Below are 24,505 nucleotides of genomic sequence, written 5' to 3'. Positions count from 1 at the left end.
ACCACTGGGTCTGAATGAGCGCCTCCAGGAAAGCGGCCCAACCAAGACGCGCCCCGAGGAGCGTCTTGCCACATGTCACTACTCAGTCTGACTGAGCGCCTCCAGGAGAGAGGCCCAAGCAAGACGCGCCCCGAGGAGCGTCTTGCCACATGTCAGCACTGGGTCTGACTGAGCGCCTCCAGGAGAGAGCCCCAGCAAGACGCGCCCCGAGGAGCGTCTTGCCTTATGTCAGCACTCGGTTTGACTGAGCGCCTCCAGGAGAGAGGCCCAAGCAAGACGCGCCCCGAGGAGCGTCTTGCCACATGTCAACAATTGGTCTGACTGAGCGCCTCCAGGAGAGAGGCCCAAGCAAGATGCGCCCGGAGGAGCGTCTTGCCACATGTCAACACTGGGTCTGAAAGAGGATCTCCAGGAGAGAGGCCCAAGCAAGACGCGCCCCGAGGAGCGTCTTGCCACATGTCACCTCTGGTTCTGACTGAGCGCCTCCAGGAGAGAGGCCCAAGCGAGACTCGCCCCGAGGAGCGTCTTGTCACATGTCAACACTGGGTCTTTCTGAGCGCCTCCAGGAGAGAAGCCCAAGCAAGACGCGCCCCGAGGAGCCTCTTGCCACATGTCAACAATGGGTCTGACTGAGGGCCTCCAGGAGAGAAGCCCAAGCAACACGCGGCTCGAGGAGCGTCTTGCCACATGTCAGCACTCGGTCTGACTGAGCGCCTCCAGGAGAGAGGCCCAAGCAAGACGCGCCCCGAGGAGCGTCTTGACACATGTCAACACTGGGTCTGACAGAGGGCCTCCATGAGAGAGGCCCAAGCAAGACGCGCCCCGAGGAGTGTCTTGCCAAATGTCAACACTGGGTCTGACTGAGCGCCACAGGGAGAGAGGTCCAAGCAAGACGCGCCCCGAGGAGCGTCTTGCCACATGTCACTACTCGGTCTGACTGAGCGCCTCAGGGAGAGAGGTCCAAGCAAGACGCGCCCCGAGGAGCGTCTTGACACATGTCAACACTGGGTCTGACTGAGTGCCTCCATGAGAGAAGCCCCAGCAAGACGCGCCCCGAGGAGCGTCTTGCCACATGTCACTACTCGGTCTGTTTGAGCGCCTCCAGGAGAGAGGCCCAAGCAAGACGTGCCCCGAGGAGAGTCTTGCCACATGTCAACACTCGGTCTGACAGAGGGCATCCAGGAGAGAGGCCCAAGCAATACACGCCCCGAGGAGCGTCTTGCCACATGTCACCACTGGGTCTGACTGAGCGCCTCCAGGAGAGAGACCCAACCAAGACGCGCCCTGAGGAGCGTCTTGCCACATGCCAACACTGGGTCTGACAGAGGGCCTCCAGGAGAGAGGCCCAAGCAAGACGCGCCCCGAGGAGTGTCTTGCCACATGTCACCACTGGGTCTGACTGAGCGCCTCCAGGAGAGAGGCCCAAGCAAGACGAGCCCCGAGGAGCGTCTTGTCACATGTCAACACTGGGTCTTTCTGAGTGCCTCCAGGAGAGAAGCCCAAGCAAGACGCGCCCCGAGGAGCGTCTTTCCACATGTCAGCACTCGGTCTGACTGAGCGCCTCCAGGAGAGAGGCCCAAGCAAGACGCGCCCAAAGGAGCGTCTTGCAACATGTCAACAATGGGTCTGACTGAGGGCCTCCAGGAGAGAAGCCCAAGCAACACGCGGCCCGAGGATCGTCTTGCCACATGTCAGCACTCGGTCTGACTGAGCGCCTCCAGGAGAGAGGCCAAAGCAAGACGCGCCCCGAAGAGCGTCTTGCCACATGTCAACAATGGGTATGACTGAGGGCCTCCCGGAGAGAAGCCCAAGCAAGACGTGCCCCGAGGAGCGTCTTGACACATGTCAACACTGGGTCTGACAGAAGGCCTCCAGGAGAGAGGCCCAAGCAAGACGCGCCCCGAGGAGTGTCTTGCCACATGTCACCACTTGGTCTGACTGAGCGCCTCCAGGAGAGAGGCCCAAGCAACACGCGCCCCGAGGAGCGTCAGGCCACATGTCACTACTCAGTCTGACTGAGCGCCTCCAGGAGAGAGGCCAAAGTAAGACGTGCCCCGAGGAGCGTCTTGCCACGTGTCAACACTGGGTCTGATTGAGGGCCTTCTGGAGAGAGGCCCAAGCAAGACGCGCCCCGAGGAGCGTCTTGCCACATGTCCACACTGGGTCTGACTGAGCGCCTCCAGGAGAGAGGCCCAAGCAAGACGCGCCCAGAGGAGAATCTTGCCACGTGTCAACACTGGGTCTGACTGAGCGCCTCCAGGAGAGAGGCCCAAGCAAGATGCGCCCCGAGGAGCGTCTTGCCACGTGTCACCACTGGGTCTGACTGAGCGCCTCCAGGAGAGAGGCCCAAGCAAGACGCGCCCCGAGGAGCGTCTTGCCACGTGTCACCACTGGGTCTGATTGAGCGCCTCCAGGAGAGAGGCCCCAGCAAGACGCGCCCCGAGGAGCGTCTTGCCTTATGTCACTACTCGGTCTGACAGAGGGCCTCCATGAGAGAGGCCCAAGCAAGACGCGCCCCGAGGAGTGTCTTGCCACATGTCAACACTGGGTCTGACTGAGCGCCTCCAGGAGAGAGGCCCAAGCAAGACGCGCCCCGAGGAGCGTCTTGCCACGTGTCAACACTGGGTCTGACTGAGCGCCTCCAGGAGAGAGGCCCAAGCAAGATGCGCCCCGAGGAGCGTCTTGCCACGTGTCACCACTGGGTCTGACTGAGCGCCTCCAGGAGAGAGGCCCAAGCAAGATGCGTCCCGAGGAGCATCTTGCCACATGTCAACACTGGGTCTGACAGAGGGCCTCCAGGAGAGAGGCCCAAGCAAGACGCGCCCCGAGGAGCGTCTTGCCACATGTCACCTCTGGTTCTGACTGAGCGCCTCCAGGAGAGAGGCCCAAGCAAGACGCGCCCCGAGGAGCGTCTTGCCACATGTCAACAATGGGTCTGACTGAGGGCCTCCAGGAAAGAAGCCCAAGCAACACGCGGCCCGAGGAGCGTCTTGCCACATGTCAGCACTCGGTCTGACTGAGCGCCTCCAGGAGAGAGGCCCAAGCAAGACGCGCCCCGAGGAGCGTCTTGCCACATGTCAACAATGGGTCTGACTGAGGGCCTCCAGCAGAGAAGCCCAAGCAAGACGCGCCCCGTGGAGCGTCTTGACACATGTCAACACTGGGTCTGACAGAGGGCCTCCAGGAGAGAGGCCCAAGCAAGACGCGCCCCGAGGAGTGTCTTGCCACATGTCACCACTGGGTCTGACTGAGCGCCTCCAGGCGAGAGGCCCAAGCAAGACGCGCCCCGAGGAGCGTCAGGCCACATGTCACTACTCAGTCTGACTGAGCGCCTCCAGGAGAGAGGCCCAAGCAAGACGCGCCCCGAGGAGCGTCTTGCCACGTGTCAACACTGGGTCTGATTGAGGGCCTTCTGGAGAGAGGCCCAAGCAAGACGCGCCACGAGGAGCGTCTTGCCACATGTCAACAATGGGTCTTACTGAGGGCCTCCAGGAGAGAAGCCCAAGCAAGACGCGCCCCGAGGAGCTTCTTGCCACATGTCAGCACTCGGTCTGACAGAGGGCCTCCATGAGAGAGGCCCAAGCAAGACGCGCCCCGAGGAGTGTCTTGCCACATGTCAAAACTGGGTCTGACTGAGCGCCTCCAGGAGAGAGGCCCAAGCAAGACGCGCCCCGACGAGCGTCTTGCCACGTGTCAACACTGGGTCTGACTGAGCGCCTCCAGGAGAGAGGCCCAAGCAAGATGCGCCCCGAAGAGCTTCTTGCCACATGTCACCACTGGGTCTGACTGAGCGCCTCCAGGAGAGAGGCCCAAGCAAGACGCGCCCCGAGGAGCGTCTTGCCACGTGTCACCACTGGGTCTGATTGAGCGCCTCCAGGAGAGAGGCCCCAGCAAGACCGGTCAGGCCTGCAGTGTACACATCAGAGACATGATGTTCTTTCACAGAACTGAGGTTGTTCATTACTAAATGAATTTTACAGGAATATTGTTATTATACTATTCAACAGGTTAATCATAATAATGTGTATTAAAACCACAACCTAGCAGTGAGGACAGAGGGACTTTATTTAAATTAGTACTTAATGGAAACGATACATAATGATACATAAGAGCCATGTCATACATTCAGCCTAGGAATAGTAGCATTGTGCACTATTAAAATATACACATGAATTGCTCGAATCCCATTGTTGCAAAGTAAAACTCTAATAAAACTCTAGTCTGACATCAACAGAGAAGACTTAGTGTATGTACTACAAATACAGCATTAGGATTTCGAGTGGACCGTGCACCTTGTTAACCATCAGAGGCTTATGACGCAACATATCTTCCAGTTGCTATTAGACAAGTTATAATTCTCGACCATTTTTCGGAACTGGTTTCTTGGGTCCGTGAGTAAATGCCAAATGAGATGATAGTCCTTAAGTAAGTTCCTGGCGATCCCACGTCACGCTCTTGCCCATCAGCCGGTGAACGCTGAGACGGAACTCGATGAGAGCGATGTATTTTTTAGTGCTCCGAATGCACTTCTAACAAGCGTGCGATTCACTTCTTGAGTAAACCGCAGCTGCAGCTGATTCAAACAGTCAAGCCAACTTTCTACATCACAATATGCGTTTTGTAGTTAGTCGAGTTACCTTTTGTGTGGCGCATGCACGGGTTGTTAGCGTCCAGCTCCCAGCTTAGAGAGTCCTGTATTGACACAGACGTCAATACATCTCGATGTCATGCAACACACAAAGTCTGTCGCATACAGGTGGGTTAACACATGTACGATACCTTTTGTGTGGCGCATGCACGGGTCGTTAGCGTCCAGCTCCCGGCTTATAGAGAGTCCTGTATTGACACAGACGTCAATACATCTCGATGTCATGCAACACACAAAGTCTGTCGCATACAGGTGGGTTAACACACATGTACGATGTGTGCAATGGCGCGCCCGTTTACAATGGGACACGACGATGATCTTTGTTAATCAAACTCTTGTTTCTCACGACAGGTGGTAGCGTTGTCTCCTGCACCTGGTCTTCGTGCACAGAGGGTGTTGTAATGTGCTCGTCATAGTCGCGATCGTTGTCACTCGAATCCGTTGTTTTCACGACAGGTGGTAGCGTTGTCTCCTGCATGTTGTCTTCGCGTGCGGCAAGCGTTGTGCTGTGCTCGTTTTAATGGTTGTCTTCGTACAAAGGGGGTGTTGAATACTCCTTCGCGAGTAGTCTAGGAGGTGGTGTGATGGGACGTATCTCAGAGGCGTTATGTGAGCATACCACCATGGCCTGAGCAACTGCGACTACTGAGAGTACACCCAGTTCAGACAGCGAGATCATTTTTTTTCTTGGGCGTTGTACGTGTGGGTACAGCCGCTTTAATGGCAGTGAGAGGAAGTGGTCAAATGTATTTATAGGTCACTAGCAGAAACTAAGGCACGTGGTCAGAGTGTAATCGTAACCACCGTAGCTCTTGTCACAATTTAATATACATAAAAATCAGAAACGGGCATGTCAGGATAGACATCGCGAGTGATAATGTGGCCAGTATCTGTGTGCGCTTGAGAGCACCTTGTTGTTCTACTGTGGTGCCCACGCCGCCGGGTCTGTAAATGTCATCGACCTTCTTTATATACGCATACGCTAAAGACCGTATATTCTCTATGGATTTGAACACGTCCTTTGTTTCGCGTAACGCTTGAGCTGTCTCGAGCGTGATGTTGTGAGTGTACGCCAGTGTTTCGCGTGCACCGAGGTCCGAAAGGGCGTGCGCTACAACTATTAACCTTGGTTTGGGAGTGTGACCAAAAGCTCGCTCCACTGAAATGGCCAGATGCAATGTTATCACCTGGTACGTTTCGTTAGTCGGGTCGTAACACACCGGTCCGTGACAAGGACCGTCACATTGTATGGGGCACAGTAAGGACAACACGCCGCCGACCGTGACTTCGCACTCGACCGCGGTGGTGTTGTCGATTTGCAAAGGATCACATACGCCTCTCCAGTCGCAATGAGGCACATTGTAGTTGACGCGACCGTCGGTCACCATAGCTTTCGTCAGCCAACACACTCGATTGCCCTTCGAAACATCGGCGATCAACGTGAGCGTAGAGGTCGCTGTCGCTTTACTGTACGCCAGGATATCCGTGTGTGAGTGCACGCTCGACGTCGATTGACAACCGGTCATGTCAGACCTGATCAGACCTTCCGAACACATGACCATTAGTTGTTGTGCGGCCGAGAGTATCGCGATCATACCGTTGAGATGTGTAGAAAGCGCGTACACGCCAGCCTTCCACGTTTCCAAAGTTTCCAGCAGTCTAGAGGGACTTGTCTTAGCGCGCACGGCTGTGCTGAATTTGCGTTGGGTAGACACAACGGCTTCGACCTCGCTTAGGATCTGTGGGCTCATGTACTCGTGGTAGGCCAAGACCTGTATAGTCGAGCGCGGTGACGCCCCGAACACTTGACCCGGTTTTGTTGTGGCGATATGCGTGTCCAGTAACGCGGCAAAGTCCGCGTGTCTAGGTTGTATTGATTTTACAGCTCGCTCATACCCCAACAGTACGGTCCGTAGAAGTTCGTTCACTTGTTTCCATGCGCTCGTGGAACACAGGACATCGCAACCTCTGTGATACTCAAGTAAAGCGTCACACACCAGCTGCTTGCACGTTGGAAATACAATCGGTAGTAACTTCTTACTCCACTCTATGTTGAACTCGTATAGTATGTATATGGGCGGTTGCGGCGGTTTGCGCATTTTCTATCTACCCTACGCTAATATGACTCTGTGGTAAGTCTCCTGAGATGGTGCGATTGGAACTTGCGAGAGTGCACTATCGACGGTCGGCGTTTCCATTTCTTCAACTGTGCCATTTTCAGCCGCTGGCAAACGGCTGTCGACGGTCGATGCGAGACACCAACATAACGTTAGACCGCGACCCTCATGCCAGTTTTCTGTAGTACTGGTTGTAGTTTCTGGTGCACACTCGATACGCCATTACGATCACAATTGCGTTGATTAATAAATCCAGTGTTGTAGCGACTGCAGCCAGCGCCGTCGCGCAACTCGTGTCGGTGTTATCTCTCGATACTTTCATTCGTATCCAAGCGTATGCAGAATCTACGGATCTGGTGAAGTTGCCTGTCACTAGCTTGCGCATGTTTGATATGGCACTTTGCGCGAGACTCACACAACCTGCAGTGGCGACCGTCGAGTCAGTGCAAAGTTTTTCCGATATGTCGCTCGCAACATCGTTTGTCATTTGCTGTACACTGCGCACACTGGCCGCGAGGTCGCGGAGAGGGTCTTCGTTACGAGTTGTGTAATATCCGCTGACTTGCCGATTCAATTCTGGTGGCGCTGACCCAAACGAGAACGCTTTTAAGGCGCATGTCGTGGTAACTCTGGTAGCGCCGTGGTTGACGAGGACGATCATCTTTAGCAATAGTTCATCTCGAAGCGCAACGATGGTGAGGGCGACGGGTTGGCCGGTTCCGCCTTCAGGCCACTCGGTTGCCGCTAGATTGCCCAATGCCACACACGCAGACGAACCCTGTACACACTCAATGACCCGTGTGCGATCGTTGATTTCTGCTAGTATGTTTGCTAGTTCTACGTGCTTCCACGGATCGGGCGTGGGCACGCGCTTGTTTTAGAGGCGTTTTCGCGCAGCCTCTACCCTGCACGACCGCTCGTGGCCGCACTAGCTATATTTATCTTTATTTGTTTCACACACACACACACACACACACACACACACACACACACACACACACACACACACACACACACACACACACATACACACACACACACACACACACACACACACACACAGGCCCTTGCGTGCAAACCCTGGTCAGGCCTGCAGTGTACACATCAGAGACATGATGTTCTTTCAAAGAACTGAGGTTGTTCATTACTAAATGACTTTTACAGGAATATTGTTATTATACTATTCAACAGGTTGATCATAATAATGTGTATTAAACCCACAACCTAGCACTGAGGACAGAGGGACTTTATTTAAATTAGTACTTAATGGAAACGATACATAATGATACATAAGAGCCATGTCATACATTCAGCCTAGGAATAGGCTATTAAAAATATACACATCAATTGCTCGAATCCCATTGTTGCAAAGTAAAACTCTAATAAAACTCTAGTCTGACATCAACAGAGAAGACTTAGTGTATGTACTACAAATACAGCATTAGGATTTCGAGTGGACCGTGCACCTTGTGAACCATCAGAGGCTTATGACGCAACATATCTTCCAGTTGCTATTAGACAAGTTATAATTCTCGACCATTTTTCGGAACTGGTTTCTTGGGTCCGTGAGTAAATGCCAAATGAGATGATAGTCCTTAAGTAAGTTCCTGGCGATCCCATGTCACGCTCTTGCCCATCAGCCGGTGAACGCTGAGACAGAACTCGATGAGAGCGATGTATTTTTTAAGTGCTCCGAATGTACTTCTAACAAGCGTGCGATTCACTTCGTGAGTAAACCGCAGCTGCAGCTGATTCAAACAGTCGAGCCAACTTTCTACATCACAATATTTGTTTTGTAGTTAGTCGAGTTACCTTTTGTGTGGCGCATGCACGGGTCGTTAGCGTCCAGCTCCCAGCTTAGAGAGTCCTGTATTGACACAGACGTCAATACATCTCGATGTCATGCAACACACAAAGTCTGTCGCATACAGGTGGGTTAACACATTAACGATACCTTTTGTGTGGCGCATGCACGGGTCGTTAGCGTCCAGCTCCCGGCTTATAGAGAGTCCTGTATTGACACAGACGTCAATATTTACAAACCATAAATGCTAATGACTCCATTCCTTTTTGTGGTTGTAGGGGCTGTTGATTGGAGTACATTAAAACAAACCTGATCTCTCTAGGACATTCAGAAGCCAAGTTATAAGCCCACAAATGTGTAACTGGACTACTTCTTTAAAATGACACCAGGCCCGGTGACCTTTGGGACATGGTTTGACCGCCCTTAGGAGAGTGCTATCATCATGAAACGTTCAGATCACTTACAACTAAATAGATTCTACCTTCCTGTAACGTTTCAGCCTGACTGGACCTTGTTTTCACACAAATGGACCCAGAATGATGTGAAATTGTGCTTCGTGCAACATAATTCTGAGTGCCATTTACAAACCATAAATGCTAATGACTTCATTCCTTTTAGTGGTAATGGGGGCTGCTAATTGGAGTACTCTAAAACAAACCTGACCTCTCTAGGATATTCAGAAGCCAAGTTATAAGCCCACAAAGGTGTAACTGGACTACTTCTTTAAAGTGACTCCAGGCCCGGTGACCTTTGGGACATGGTTTGACCCCCTTAGGAAAGTGCTATCATCATGAAACGTTCAGATCACTTACAATTCAATAGATTCTACCTTCCTGTAACGTTTCAGCCTGATTGGACCTTGTTTTCACACAAATGAACCCAGAATGAAGTGAAATTGTGCTTAGTGCAACATTATTCTGGGTGCCATTTAAAAACCATAAGTGCTAATGACTCCATTCCTTATTGTGGTTGTAGGGGCTGTTGATTGGAGTATACTAAAACAACCCTGATCTCTCTAGGACATTCAGAAGCCAAGTTATAAGCCTACAAATGTGTAACTGGACTACTTTATATTGACACCAGATCCGGTGACCTTTGGGACATGGTTTGACCCCCTTAGGAAAGTGCTATCATCATGAAACGTTCAGATCACTTACAACTCAATAGATTCTACCTTCCTGTAACGTTTCAGCCTGATTGGACCTTGTTTTCACACAAATGGACCCAGAATGATGTGAAATTGTGCTTCGTGCAACATAATTCTGGGTGCCATTTACAAACCATAAGTGCTAATGACTCCATTCCTTTTTGTGGTTGTAGGGGCTGTTGATTGGAGTACACTAAAACAAACCTGACCTCTCTAGGACATTCAGAAGCCAAGTTATAAACCCACAAAGGTGTAACTGGACTACTTCTTTAAAGTGACACCAGGCCCGGTGACCTTTGGGACATGGTTTGACCCCCTATGGGAATGTGAGATCATCATGAAACGTTCAGATCACTTACAACTCAATAGATTCTACCTTCTTGTAACGTTTCAGCCTGATTGGACCTTGTTTTCACACAAATGGACCCAGAATGATGTGAAATTGTGCTTCGTGCAACATAATTCTGGGTGCCATTTACAAACCATAAGGCTAATGACTGCATTCCTTTTGTGGTTGTAGGGGCTGTTGATTGGAGTACACTAAAACAAACCTGATCTCTCTAGGACATTCAGAAGCCAAGTTATAAGCCCACAAATGTGTAACTGGACTACTTCTTTAAATTGACACCAGATCCGGTGACCTTTGGGACATGGTTTGATCCCCTTAGGAAAGCGCTATCATCATGAAACGTTCAGATCACTTACAACTAAATAGATTCTACCTTCCTGTAACGTTTCAGCCTGATTGGACCTTGTTTTCACACAAATGAACCCAGAATGATGTGAAATTGTGCTTCGTGCAACATAATTCTGGGTGCCATTTACAAACCATAAATGCTAATGACTCAATTCCTTTTTGTGGTTGTAGGGGCTGTTGATTGGAGTACATTAAAACAAACCTGATCTCTCTAGGACATTCAGAAGCCAAGTTATAAGCCCACAAATGTGTAACTGGACTACTTCTTTAAAATGACACCAGGCCCGGTGACCTTTGGGACATGGTTTGACCGCCCTTAGGAGAGTGCTATCATCATGAAACGTTCAGATCACTTACAACTAAATAGATTCTACCTTCATGTAACGTTTCAGCCTGATTGGACCTTGTTTTCACACAAATGAACCCAGAATGATGTGAAATTGTGCTTCGTGCAACATAATTCTGAGTGCCATTTACAAACCATAAATGCTAATGACTTCATTCCTTTTAGTGGTAATGGGGGCTGCTAATTGGAGTACTCTAAAACAAACCTGACCTCTCTAGGATATTCAGAAGCCAAGTTATAAGCCCACAAAGGTGTAACTGGACTACTTCTTTAAAGTGACTCCAGGCCCGGTGACCTTTGGGACATGGTTTGACCCCCTTAGGAAAGTGCTATCATCATGAAACGTTCAGATCACTTACAATTCAATAGATTCTACCTTCCTGTAACGTTTCAGCCTGATTGTACCTTGTTTTCACACAAATGAACCCAGAATGAAGTGAAATTGTGCTTAGTGCAACATTATTCTGGGTGCCATTTAAAAACCATAAGTGCTAATGACTCCATTCCTTATTGTGGTTGTAGGGGCTGTTGATTGGAGTATACTAAAACAAACCTGATCTCTCTAGGACATTCAGAAGCCAAGTTATAAGCCTACAAATGTGTAACTGGACTACTTTAAATTGACACCAGATCCGGTGACCTTTGGGACATGGTTTGACCCCCTTAGGAAAGTGCTATCATCATGAAACGTTCAGATCACTTACAACTCAATAGATTCTACCTTCCTGTAACGTTTCAGCCTGATTGGACCTTGTTTTCACACAAATGGACCCAGAATGATGTGAAATTGTGCTTCGTGCAACATAATTCTGGGTGCCATTTACAAACCATAAGTGCTAATGACTCCATTCCTTTTTGTGGTTGTAGGGGCTGTTGATTGGAGTACACTAAAACAAACCTGATCTCTCTAGGACATTCAGAAGCCAAGTTATAAGCCCACAAATGTGTAACTGGACTACTTCTTTAAATTGACACCAGAACCGGTGATCTTTGGGACATGGTTTGACCCCCTTAGGAAAGTGCTATCATCATGAAACGTTCAGATCACTTACAACTCAGTAGATTCTACCTTCCTGTAACGTTTCAGCCTGATTGGACCTTGTTTTCACACAAATGAACCGAGAATGATGTGAAATTGTGCTTCGTGCAACATAATTCTGGGTGCCATTTAAAAACCATAAGTGCTAATGACTCCATTCCTTTTTGTGGTTGTATGGGCTGTTGATTGGAGTACACTAAAACAACCATGACCTCTCTAGGACATTCAGAAGCCAAGTTATAAGCCCACAAATGTGTAACTGGACTATTTCTTTAAAGTGACACCAGATCCGGTGACCTTTGGGACATGGTTTGACCCCCTTAGGAAAGTGCGATCATCATGAAACGTTCAGATCACTTACAACTCAATAGATTCTACCTTCCTGTATTGTTTCAGCCTGATTGGACCTTGTTTTCACACAAATGAACCCAGAATGATGTGAAATTGTGCTTCGTGCAACATAATTCTGGGTGCCATTTAAAAACCATAAGTGCTAATGTCTCCATTCCTTTTTGTGGTTGTAGGGGCTGTTGATTGGAGTACACTAAAGCAAACCTGATCGCTCTAGGACATTCAGAAGCCAAGTTATAAGCCCACAAATGTGTAACTGGACTACTTCTTTAAATTGACACCAGATCCGGTGACCTTTGGGACATGGTTTGACCCCCTTAGGAAAGTGCTATCATCATGAAACGTTCAGATCACTTACAACTCAATAGATTCTACCTTCCTGTAACGTTTCAGCCGGATTGGACCTTGTTTTCACACAAATGAACCCAGAATGATGTGAAATTGTGCTTCGTGCAACATAATTCTGGGTGCCATTTACAAACCATAAATGCTAATGACTCCATTCCTTTTTGTGGTTGTAGGGGCTGTTGATTCGAGTACATTAAAACAAACCTGATCTCTCTAGGACATTCAGAAGCCAAGTTATAAGCCCACAAAGGTGTAACTGGACTACTTATTTAAAGTGACACTTGGCCCGGTGACCTTTGGGACATGGTTTGACCCCCTATAGGAATGTGCGATCATCTTGAAACGTTCAGATCACTTACAACTCAATAGATTCTACCTTCTTGTAGCGTTTCAGCCGGATTGGACCTTGTTTTCACACAAATGGACCCAGAATGATGTGAAATTGTGCTTCGTGCAACATAATTCTGGGTGCCACTTACAAACCATAAGTGCTAATGACTCCATTCCTTTTTGGGCTTGTAGGGGCTGTTGATTGGAGTACATTAAAACAAACCTGATCTCTCTAGGACATTCAGAAGCCAAGTTATAAGCCCACAAATGTGTAACTGGACTACTTCTTTAAATTGACACCAGATCCAGTGACCTTTGGGACATGGTTTGACCCCCTTAGGAAAGTGCTATCATCATGAAACGTTCAGATCAGTTACAACTCAATAGATTCTACCTTCCTGTAACGTTTCAGCCTGATTGGACCTTGTTTTCACACAAATGAACCCAGAATGATGTGAAATTGTGCTTCGTGCAACATAATTCTGGGTGCCATTTAAAAACCATAAGTGCTAATGACTCCATTACTTTTTGTAGTTGTAGGGACTGTTGTTTGGAGTACACTAAAATAAACCTGATCTCTCTAGGACATTCAGAAGCCAAGTTATAAGCCCACAAATGTGTAACTGGACTACTTCTTTAAATTGACACCAGATCCGGTGACCTTTGGGACATGGTTTGACCCCCTTAGGAAAGTGCTATCATCATGAAACGTTCAGATCACTTACAACTCAATAGATTCTACCTTCCTGTAACGTTTCAGCCTGATTGGACCTTGTTTTCACACAAATGGACCCAGAATGATGTGAAATTGTGCTTCGTGCAACATAATTCTGGGTGCCATTTACAAACCATAAGTGCTAATGACTCCATTCCTTTTTGTGGTTGTAGGGGCTGTTGATTGGAGTACACTAAAACAAACCTAACCTCTCTAGGACATTCAGAAGCCAAGTTATAAGCCCACAAAGGTGTAACTGGACTACTTCTTTAAAGTGACACCAGGCCCGGTGACCTTTGGGACATGGTTTTACCCCCTATAGGAATGTGCGATCATCTTGAAATGTTCAGATCACTTACAACTCAATAGATTCTACCTTCTTGTAGCGTTTCAGCCCGATTGGACCTTGTTTTCACACAAATGGACCCAGAATGATGTGAAATTGTGCTTCGTGCAACATAATTCTGGGTGCCATTTACAAACCATAAGTGCTAATGACTCCATTCCTTTTTGTGGTTGTAGGGGCTGTTGATTGGAGTACACTAAAACAAACCTGATCTCTCTAGGACATTCAGAAGCCAAGTTATAAGCCCACAAATGTGTAACTGGACTACTTCTTTAAATTGACACCAGATCCGGTGATCTTTGGGACATGGTTTGACCCCCTTAGGAAAGTGCTATCATCATGAAACGTTCAGATCACTTACAACTCAGTAGATTCTACCTTCCTGTAACGTTTCAGCCTGATTGGACCTTGTTTTCACACAAATGAACCCAGAATGATGTGAAATTGTGCTTCGTGCAACATAATTCTGGGTGCCATTTAAAAACCATAAGTGCTAATGACTCCATTCCTTTTTGTGGTTGTAGGGGCTGTTGATTGGAGTACACTAAACCAACCATGACCTCTCTAGGACATTCAGAAGCCAAGTTATAAGCCCACAAATGTGTAACTGGACTACTTCTTTAAATTGACACCAGATCCGGTGACCTTTGGGACATGGTGTGACCCCCTTAGGAAAGTGCTACCTTCATGAAACGTTCAGATCACTTACAACTCAATAGATTCTACCTTCTTGTAACGTTTCAGCCTGATTGGACCTTGTTTTCACACAAATGGACCCAGAATGATGTGAAATTGTGCTTCGTGCAACATAATTCTGGGTGCCATTTACAAACCATAAGGCTAATGACTCCATTCCTTTTGTGGTTGTAGGGGCTGTTGATTGGAGTACAGTAAAACAAACCTGATCTCTCTAGGACATTCAGAAGCCAAGTTATAAGCCCACAAATGTGTAACTGGACTACTTCTTTAAATTGACACCAGATCCGGTGACCTTTGTAACATGGTTTGACCCCCTTAGGAAAGTGCTATCATCATGAAACGTTCAGATCAGTTACAACTCAATAGATTCTACCTTCCTGTAACGTTTCAGCCTGATTGGACCTTGTTTTCACACAAATGAACCCAGAATGATGTGAAATTGTGCTTCGTGCAACATAATTCTGGGTGCCATTTAAAAACCATAAGTGCTAATGACTCCATTACTTTTTGTAGTTGTAGGGACTGTTGTTTGGAGTACACTAAAATAAACCTGATCTCTCTAGGACATTCAGAAGCCAAGTTATAAGCCCACAAATGTGTAACTGGACTACTTCTTTAAATTGACACCAGATCCGGTGACCTTTGGGACATGGTTTGACCCCCTTAGGAAAGTGCTATCATCATGAAACGTTCAGATCACTTACAACTCAATAGATTCTACCTTCCTGTAACGTTTCAGCCTGATTGGACCTTGTTTTCACACAAATGGACCCAGAATGATGTGAAATTGTGCTTCGTGCAACATAATTCTGGGTGCCATTTACAAACCATAAGTGCTAATGACTCCATTCCTTTTTGTGGTTGTAGGGGCTGTTGATTGGAGTACACTAAAACAAACCTAACCTCTCTAGGACATTCAGAAGCCAAGTTATAAGCCCACAAAGGTGTAACTGGACTACTTCTTTAAAGTGACACCAGGCCCGGTGACCTTTGGGACATGGTTTTACCCCCTATAGGAATGTGCGATCATCTTGAAATGTTCAGATCACTTACAACTCAATAGATTCTACCTTCTTGTAGCGTTTCTGCCCGATTGGACCTTGTTTTCACACAAATGGACCCAGAATGATGTGAAATTGTGCTTCGTGCAACATAATTCTGGGTGCCATTTACAAACCATAAGTGCTAATGACTCCATTCCTTTTTGTGGTTGTAGGGGCTGTTGATTGGAGTACACTAAAACAAACCTGATCTCTCTAGGACATTCAGAAGCCAAGTTATAAGCCCACAAATGTGTAACTGGACTACTTCTTTAAATTGACACCAGATCCGGTGATCTTTGGGACATGGTTTGACCCCCTTAGGAAAGTGCTATCATCATGAAACGTTCAGATCACTTACAACTCAGTAGATTCTACCTTCCTGTAACGTTTCAGCCTGATTGGACCTTGTTTTCACACAAATGAACCCAGAATGATGTGAAATTGTGCTTCGTGCAACATAATTCTGGGTGCCATTTAAAAACCATAAGTGCTAATGACTCCATTCCTTTTTGTGGTTGTAGGGGCTGTTAATTGGAGTACACTAAAACAACCATGACCTCTCTAGGACATTCAGAAGCCAAGTTATAAGCCCACAAATGTGTAACTGGACTACTTCTTTAAATTGACACCAGATCCGGTGACCTTTGGGACATGGTGTGACCCCCTTAGGAAAGTGCTAACTTCATGAAACGTTCAGATCACTTACAACTCAATAGATTCTACCTTCCTGTAACGTTTCAGCCTGATTGGACCTTGTTTTCACACAAATGAACCCAGAATGATGTGAAATTGTGCTTCGTGCAACATAATTCTGGGTGCCATTTACAAACCATAAATGCTAATGACTCCATTCCTTTTTGTGGTTGTAGGGGCTGTTGATTGGAGTACATTAAAACAAACCTGATCTCTCTAGGACATTCAGAAGCCAAGTTATAAGCCCACAAATGTGTAACTGGACTACTTCTTTAAAATGACACCAGGCCCGGTGACCTTTGGGACATGGTTTGACCGCCCTTAGGAGAGTGCTATCATCATGAAACGTTCAGATCACTTACAACTAAATAGATTCTACCTTCCTGTAACGTTTCAGCCTGATTGGACCTTGTTTTCACACAAATGAACCCAGAATGATGTGAAATTGTGCTTCGTGCAACATAATTCTGAGTGCCATTTACAAACCATAAATGCTAATGACTTCATTCCTTTTAGTGGTAATGGGGGCTGCTAATTGGAGTACTCTAAAACAAACCTGACCTCTCTAGGATATTCAGAAGCCAAGTTATAAGCCCACAAAGGTGTAACTGGACTACTTCTTTAAAGTGACTCCAGGCCCGGTGACCTTTGGGACATGGTTTGACCCCCTTAGGAAAGTGCTATCATCATGAAACGTTCAGATCACTTACAATTCAATAGATTCTACCTTCCTGTAACGTTTCAGCCTGATTGTACCTTGTTTTCACACAAATGAACCCAGAATGAAGTGAAATTGTGCTTAGTGCAACATTATTCTGGGTGCCATTTAAAAACCATAAGTGCTAATGACTCCATTCCTTATTGTGGTTGTAGGGGCTGTTGATTGGAGTATACTAAAACAAACCTGATCTCTCTAGGACATTCAGAAGCCAAGTTATAAGCCTACAAATGTGTAACTGGACTACTTTAAATTGACACCAGATCCGGTGACCTTTGGGACATGGTTTGACCCCCTTAGGAAAGTGCTATCATCATGAAACGTTCAGATCACTTACAACTCAATAGATTCTACCTTCCTGTAACGTTTCAGCCTGATTGGACCTTGTTTTCACACAAATGGACCCAGAATGATGTGAAATTGTGCTTCGTGCAACATAATTCTGGGTGCCATTTACAAACCATAAGTGCTAATGACTCCATTCCTTTTTGTGGTTGTAGGGGCTGTTGATTGGAGTACACTAAAACAAACCTGATCTCTCTAGGACATTCAGAAGCCAAGTTATAAGCCCACAAATGTGTAACTGGACTACTTCTTTAAATTGACACCAGAACCGGTGATCTTTGGGACATGGTTTGACCCCCTTAGGAAAGTGCTATCATCATGAAACGTTCAGATCACTTACAACTCAGTAGATTCTACCTTCCTGTAACGTTTCAGCCTGATTGGACCTTGTTTTCACACAAATGAACCGAGAATGATGTGAAATTGTGCTTCGTGCAACATAATTCTGGGTGCCATTTAAAAACCATAAGTGCTAATGACTCCATTCCTTTTTGTGGTTGTAGGGGCTGTTGATTGGAGTACACTAAAACAACCATGACCTCTCTAGGACATTCAGAAGCCAAGTTATAAGCCCACAAATGTGTAACTGGACTATTTCTTTAAAGTGACACCAGATCCGGTGACCTTTGGGACATGGTTTGACCCCCTTAGGAAAGTGTGATCATCATGAAACGTTCAGATCACTTACAACTCAATAGATTCTACCTTCCTGTATTGTTTCAGCCTGATTGGACCTTGTTTTCACACAAATGAACCCAGAATGATGTGAAATTGTGCTTCGTGCAACATAATTCTGGGTGCCATTTAAAAACCATAAGTGCTAATGACTCCATTCCTTTTTGTGGTTGTAGGGGCTGTTGATTGGAGTACACTAAAACAACCATGACCTCTCTAGGACATTCAGAAACCAAGTTATAAGCCCACAAATGTGTAACTGGACTACTTCTTTAAATTGACACCAGATCCGGTGACCTTTGGGACATGGTGTGACCCCCTTAGGAAAGTTCTAACTTCATGAAACGTTCAGATCACTTACAACTCAATAGATTCTACCTTCCTGTAACGTTTCAGCCTGATTGGACCTTGTTTTCACACAAATGGACCCAGAATGATGTGAAATTGTGCTTCGTGCAACATAATTCTGGTTGCCATTTACAATCCATAAGTGCTAATGACTCCATTCCTTTTTGTGGTTGTAGGGGCTGTTGATTGGAGTACACTAAAACAAACCTGACCTCTCTAGGACATTCAGAAGCCAAGTTATAAACCCACAAAGGTGTAACTGGACTACTTCTTTAAAGTGACACCAGGCCCGGTGACCTTTGGGACATGGTTTGACCCCCTATGGGAATGTGAGATCATCATGACACGTTCAGATCACTTACAACTCAATAGATTCTACCTTCTTGTAACGTTTCAGCCTGATTGGACCTTGTTTTTACACAAATGGACCCAGAATGATGTGAAATTGTGCTTCGTGCAACATAATTCTGGGTGCCATTTACAAACCATAAGGCTAATGACTCCATTCCTTTTGTGGTTGTAGGGGCTGTTGATTGGAGTACACTAAAACAAACCTGATCTCTCTAGGACATTCAGAAGCCAAGTTATAAGCCCACAAATGTGTAACTGGACTACTTCTTTAAATTGACACCAGATCCGGTGACCTTTGGGACATGGTTTGATCCCCTTAGGAAAGCGCTATCATCATGAAACGTTCAGATCACTTACAACTAAATAGATTCTACCTTCCTGTAACGTTTCAGCCTGATTGGACCTTGTTTTCACACAAATGAACCCAGAATGATGTGAAATTGTGCTTCGTGCAACATAATTCTGGGTGCCATTTACAAACCATAAATGCTAATGACTCCATTCCTTTTTGTGGTTGTAGGGGCTGTTGATTGGAGTACATTAAAACAAACCTGATCTCTCTAGGACATTCAGAAGCCAAGTTATAAGCCCACAAATGTGTAACTGGACTACTTCTTTAAAATGACACCAGGCCCGGTGACCTTTGGGACATGGTTTGACCGCCCTTAGGAGAGTGCTATCATCATGAAACGTTCAGATCACTTACAACTAAATAGATTCTACCTTCCTGTAACGTTTCAGCCTGATTGGACCTTGTTTTCACACAAATGAACCCAGAATGATGTGAAATTGTGCTTCGTGCAACATAATTCTGAGTGCCATTTACAAACCATAAATGCTAATGACTTCATTCCTTTTAGTGGTAATGGGGGCTGCTAATTGGAGTACTCTAAAACAAACCTGACCTCTCTAGGATATTCAGAAGCCAAGTTATAAGCCCACAAAGGTGTAACTGGACTACTTCTTTAAAGTGACTCCAGGCCCGGTGACCTTTGGGACATGGTTTGACCCCCTTAGGAAAGTGCTATCATCATGAAACATTCAGATCACTTACAATTCAATAGATTCTACCTTCCTGTAACGTTTCAGCCTGATTGTACCTTGTTTTCACACAAATGAACCCAGAATGAAGTGAAATTGTGCTTAGTGCAACATTATTCTGGGTGCCATTTAAAAACCATAAGTGCTAATGACTCCATTCCTTATTGTGGTTGTAGGGGCTGTTGATTGGAGTATACTAAAACAAACCTGATCTCTCTAGGACATTCAGAAGCCAAGTTATAAGCCTACAAATGTGTAACTGGACTACTTTAAATTGACACCAGATCCGGTGACCTTTGGGACATGGTTTGACCCCCTTAGGAAAGTGCTATCATCATGAAACGTTCAGATCACTTACAACTCAATAGATTCTACCTTCCTGTAACGTTTCAGCCTGATTGGACCTTGTTTTCACACAAATGGACCCAGAATGATGTGAAATTGTGCTTCGTGCAACATAATTCTGGGTGCCATTTACAAACCATAAGTGCTAATGACTCCATTCCTTTTTGTGGTTGTAGGGGCTGTTGATTGGAGTACACTAAAACAAACCTGATCTCTCTAGGACATTCAGAAGCCAAGTTATAAGCCCACAAATGTGTAACTGGACTACTTCTTTAAATTGACACCAGAACCGGTGATCTTTGGGACATGGTTTGACCCCCTTAGGAAAGTGCTATCATCATGAAACGTTCAGATCACTTACAACTCAGTAGATTCTACCTTCCTGTAACGTTTCAGCCTGATTGGACCTTGTTTTCACACAAATGAACCGAGAATGATGTGAAATTGTGCTTCGTGCAACATAATTCTGGGTGCCATTTAAAAATCATAAGTGCTAATGACTCCATTCCTTTTTGTGGTTGTAGGGGCTGTTGATTGGAGTACACTAAAACAACCATGACCTCTCTAGGACATTCAGAAGCCAAGTTATAAGCCCACAAATGTGTAACTGGACTACTTCTTTAAATTGACACCAGATCCGGTGACCTTTGGGACATGGTTTGACCCCCTTAGGAAAGTGCTATCATCATGAAACGTTCAGATCACTTACAACTCAATAGATTCTACCTTCCTGTAACGTTTCAGCCGGATTGGACCTTGTTTTCACACAAATGGACCCAGAATGATGTGAAATTGTGCTTCGTGCAACATAATTCTGGGTGCCACTTACAAACCATAAGTGCTAATAACTCCATTCCTTTTTGGGCTTGTAGGGGCTGTTGATTGGAGTACATTAAAACAAACCTGATCTCTCTAGGACATTCAGAAGCCAAGTTATAAGCCCACAAATGTGTAACTGGACTACTTCTTTAAATTGACACCAGATCCAGTGACCTTTGGGACATGGTTTGACCCCCTTAGGAAAGTGCTATCATCATGAAACGTTCAGATCAGTTACAACTCAATAGATTCTACCTTCCTGTAACGTTTCAGCCTGATTGGACCTTGTTTTCACACAAATGAACCCAGAATGATGTGAAATTGTGCTTCGTGCAACATAATTCTGGGTGCCATTTAAAAACCATAAGTGCTAATGACTCCATTACTTTTTGTAGTTGTAGGGACTGTTGTTTGGAGTACACTAAAATAAACCTGATCTCTCTAGGACATTCAGAAGCCAAGTTATAAGCCCACAAATGTGTAACTGGACTACTTCTTTAAATTGACACCAGATCCGGTGACCTTTGGGACATGGTTTGACCCCCTTAGGAAAGTGCTATCATCATGAAACGTTCAGATCACTTACAACTCAATAGATTCTACCTTCCTGTAACGTTTCAGCCTGATTGGACCTTGTTTTCACACAAATGGACCCAGAATGATGTGAAATTGTGCTTCGTGCAACATAATTCTGGGTGCCATTTACAAACCATAAGTGCTAATGACTCCATTCCTTTTTGTGGTTGTAGGGGCTGTTGATTGGAGTACACTAAAACAAACCTGATCTCTCTAGGACATTCAGAAGCCAAGTTATAAGCCCACAAATGTGTAACTGGACTACTTCTTTAAATTGACACCAGAACCGGTGATCTTTGGGACATGGTTTGACCCCCTTAGGAAAGTGCTATCATCATGAAACGTTCAGATCACTTACAACTCAGTAGATTCTACCTTCCTGTAACGTTTCAGCCTGATTGGACCTTGTTTTCACACAAATGAACCGAGAATGATGTGAAATTGTGCTTCGTGCAACATAATTCTGGGTGCCATTTAAAAACCATAAGTGCTAATGACTCCATTCCTTTTTGTGGTTGTAGGGGCTGTTGATTGGAGTACACTAAAACAACCATGACCTCTCTAGGACATTCAGAAGCCAAGTTATAAGCCCACAAATGTGTAACTGGACTATTTCTTTAAAGTGACACCAGATCCGGTGACCTTTGGGACATGGTTTGACCCCCTTAGGAAAGTGCGATCATCATGAAACGTTCAGATCACTTACAACTCAATAGATTCTACCTTCCTGTATTGTTTCAGCCTGATTGGACCTTGTTTTCACACAAATGAACCCAGAATGATGTGAAATTGTGCTTCGTGCAACATAATTCTGGGTGCCATTTAAAAACCATAAGTGCTAATGTCTCCATTCCTTTTTGTGGTTGTAGGGGCTGTTGATTGGAGTACACTAAAGCAAACCTGATCGCTCTAGGACATTCAGAAGCCAAGTTATAAGCCCACAAATGTGTAACTGGACTACTTCTTTAAATTGACACCAGATCCGGTGACCTTTGGGACATGGTTTGACCCCCTTAGGAAAGTGCTATCATCATGAAACGTTCAGATCACTTACAACTCAATAGATTCTACCTTCCTGTAACGTTTCAGCCGGATTGGACCTTGTTTTCACACAAATGAACCCAGAATGATGTGAAATTGTGCTTCGTGCAACATAATTCTGGGTGCCATTTACAAACCATAAATGCTAATGACTCCATTCCTTTTTGTGGTTGTAGGGGCTGTTGATTCGAGTACATTAAAACAAACCTGATCTCTCTAGGACATTCAGAAGCCAAGTTATAAGCCCACAAAGGTGTAACTGGACTACTTATTTAAAGTGACACTTGGCCCGGTGACCTTTGGGACATGGTTTGACCCCCTATAGGAATGTGCGATCATCTTGAAACGTTCAGATCACTTACAACTCAATAGATTCTACCTTCTTGTAGCGTTTCAGCCGGATTGGACCTTGTTTTCACACAAATGGACCCAGAATGATGTGAAATTGTGCTTCGTGCAACATAATTCTGGGTGCCACTTACAAACCATAAGTGCTAATGACTCCATTCCTTTTTGGTCTTGTAGGGGCTGTTGATTGGAGTACATTAAAACAAACCTGATCTCTCTAGGACATTCAGAAGCCAAGTTATAAGCCCACAAATGTGTAACTGGACTACTTCTTTAAATTGACACCAGATCCAGTGACCTTTGGGACATGGTTTGACCCCCTTAGGAAAGTGCTATCATCATGAAACGTTCAGATCAGTTACAACTCAATAGATTCTACCTTCCTGTAACGTTTCAGCCTGATTGGACCTTGTTTTCACACAAATGAACCCAGAATGATGTGAAATTGTGCTTCGTGCAACATAATTCTGGGTGCCATTTAAAAACCATAAGTGCTAATGACTCCATTACTTTTTGTAGTTGTAGGGACTGTTGTTTGGAGTACACTAAAATAAACCTGATCTCTCTAGGACATTCAGAAGCCAAGTTATAAGCCCACAAATGTGTAACTGGACTACTTCTTTAAATTGACACCAGATCCGGTGACCTTTGGGACATGGTTTGACCCCCTTAGGAAAGTGCTATCATCATGAAACGTTCAGATCACTTACAACTCAATAGATTCTACCTTCCTGTAACGTTTCAGCCTGATTGGACCTTGTTTTCACACAAATGGACCCAGAATGATGTGAAATTGTGCTTCGTGCAACATAATTCTGGGTGCCATTTACAAACCATAAGTGCTAATGACTCCATTCCTTTTTGTGGTTGTAGGGGCTGTTGATTGGAGTACACTAAAACAAACCTAACCTCTCTAGGACATTCAGAAGCCAAGTTATAAGCCCACAAAGGTGTAACTGGACTACTTCTTTAAAGTGACACCAGGCCCGGTGACCTTTGGGACATGGTTTTACCCCCTATAGGAATGTGCGATCATCTTGAAATGTTCAGATCACTTACAACTCAATAGATTCTACCTTCTTGTAGCGTTTCAGCCCGATTGGACCTTGTTTTCACACAAATGGACCCAGAATGATGTGAAATTGTGCTTCGTGCAACATAATTCTGGGTGCCATTTACAAACCATAAGTGCTAATGACTCCATTCCTTTTTGTAGTTGTAGGGACTGTTGTTTGGAGTACACTAAAATAAACCTGATCTCTCTAGGACATTCAGAAGCCAAGTTATAAGCCCACAAATGTGTAACTGGACTACTTCTTTAAATTGACACCAGATCCGGTGATCTTTGGGACATGGTTTGACCCCCTTAGGAAAGTGCTATCATCATGAAACGTTCAGATCACTTACAACTCAGTAGATTCTACCTTCCTGTAACGTTTCAGCCTGATTGGACCTTGTTTTCACACAAATGAACCCAGAATGATGTGAAATTGTGCTTCGTGCAACATAATTCTGGGTGCCATTTAAAAACCATAAGTGCTAATGACTCCATTCCTTTTTGTGGTTGTAGGGGCT

This window comes from Nothobranchius furzeri, chromosome 15, assembly GCF_043380555.1.
Source record: "Nothobranchius furzeri strain GRZ-AD chromosome 15, NfurGRZ-RIMD1, whole genome shotgun sequence".
NCBI classification, from domain to species: Eukaryota; Metazoa; Chordata; class Actinopteri; order Cyprinodontiformes; family Nothobranchiidae; genus Nothobranchius; species Nothobranchius furzeri.
Note: the sequence above shows the minus strand (reverse complement) of the source record.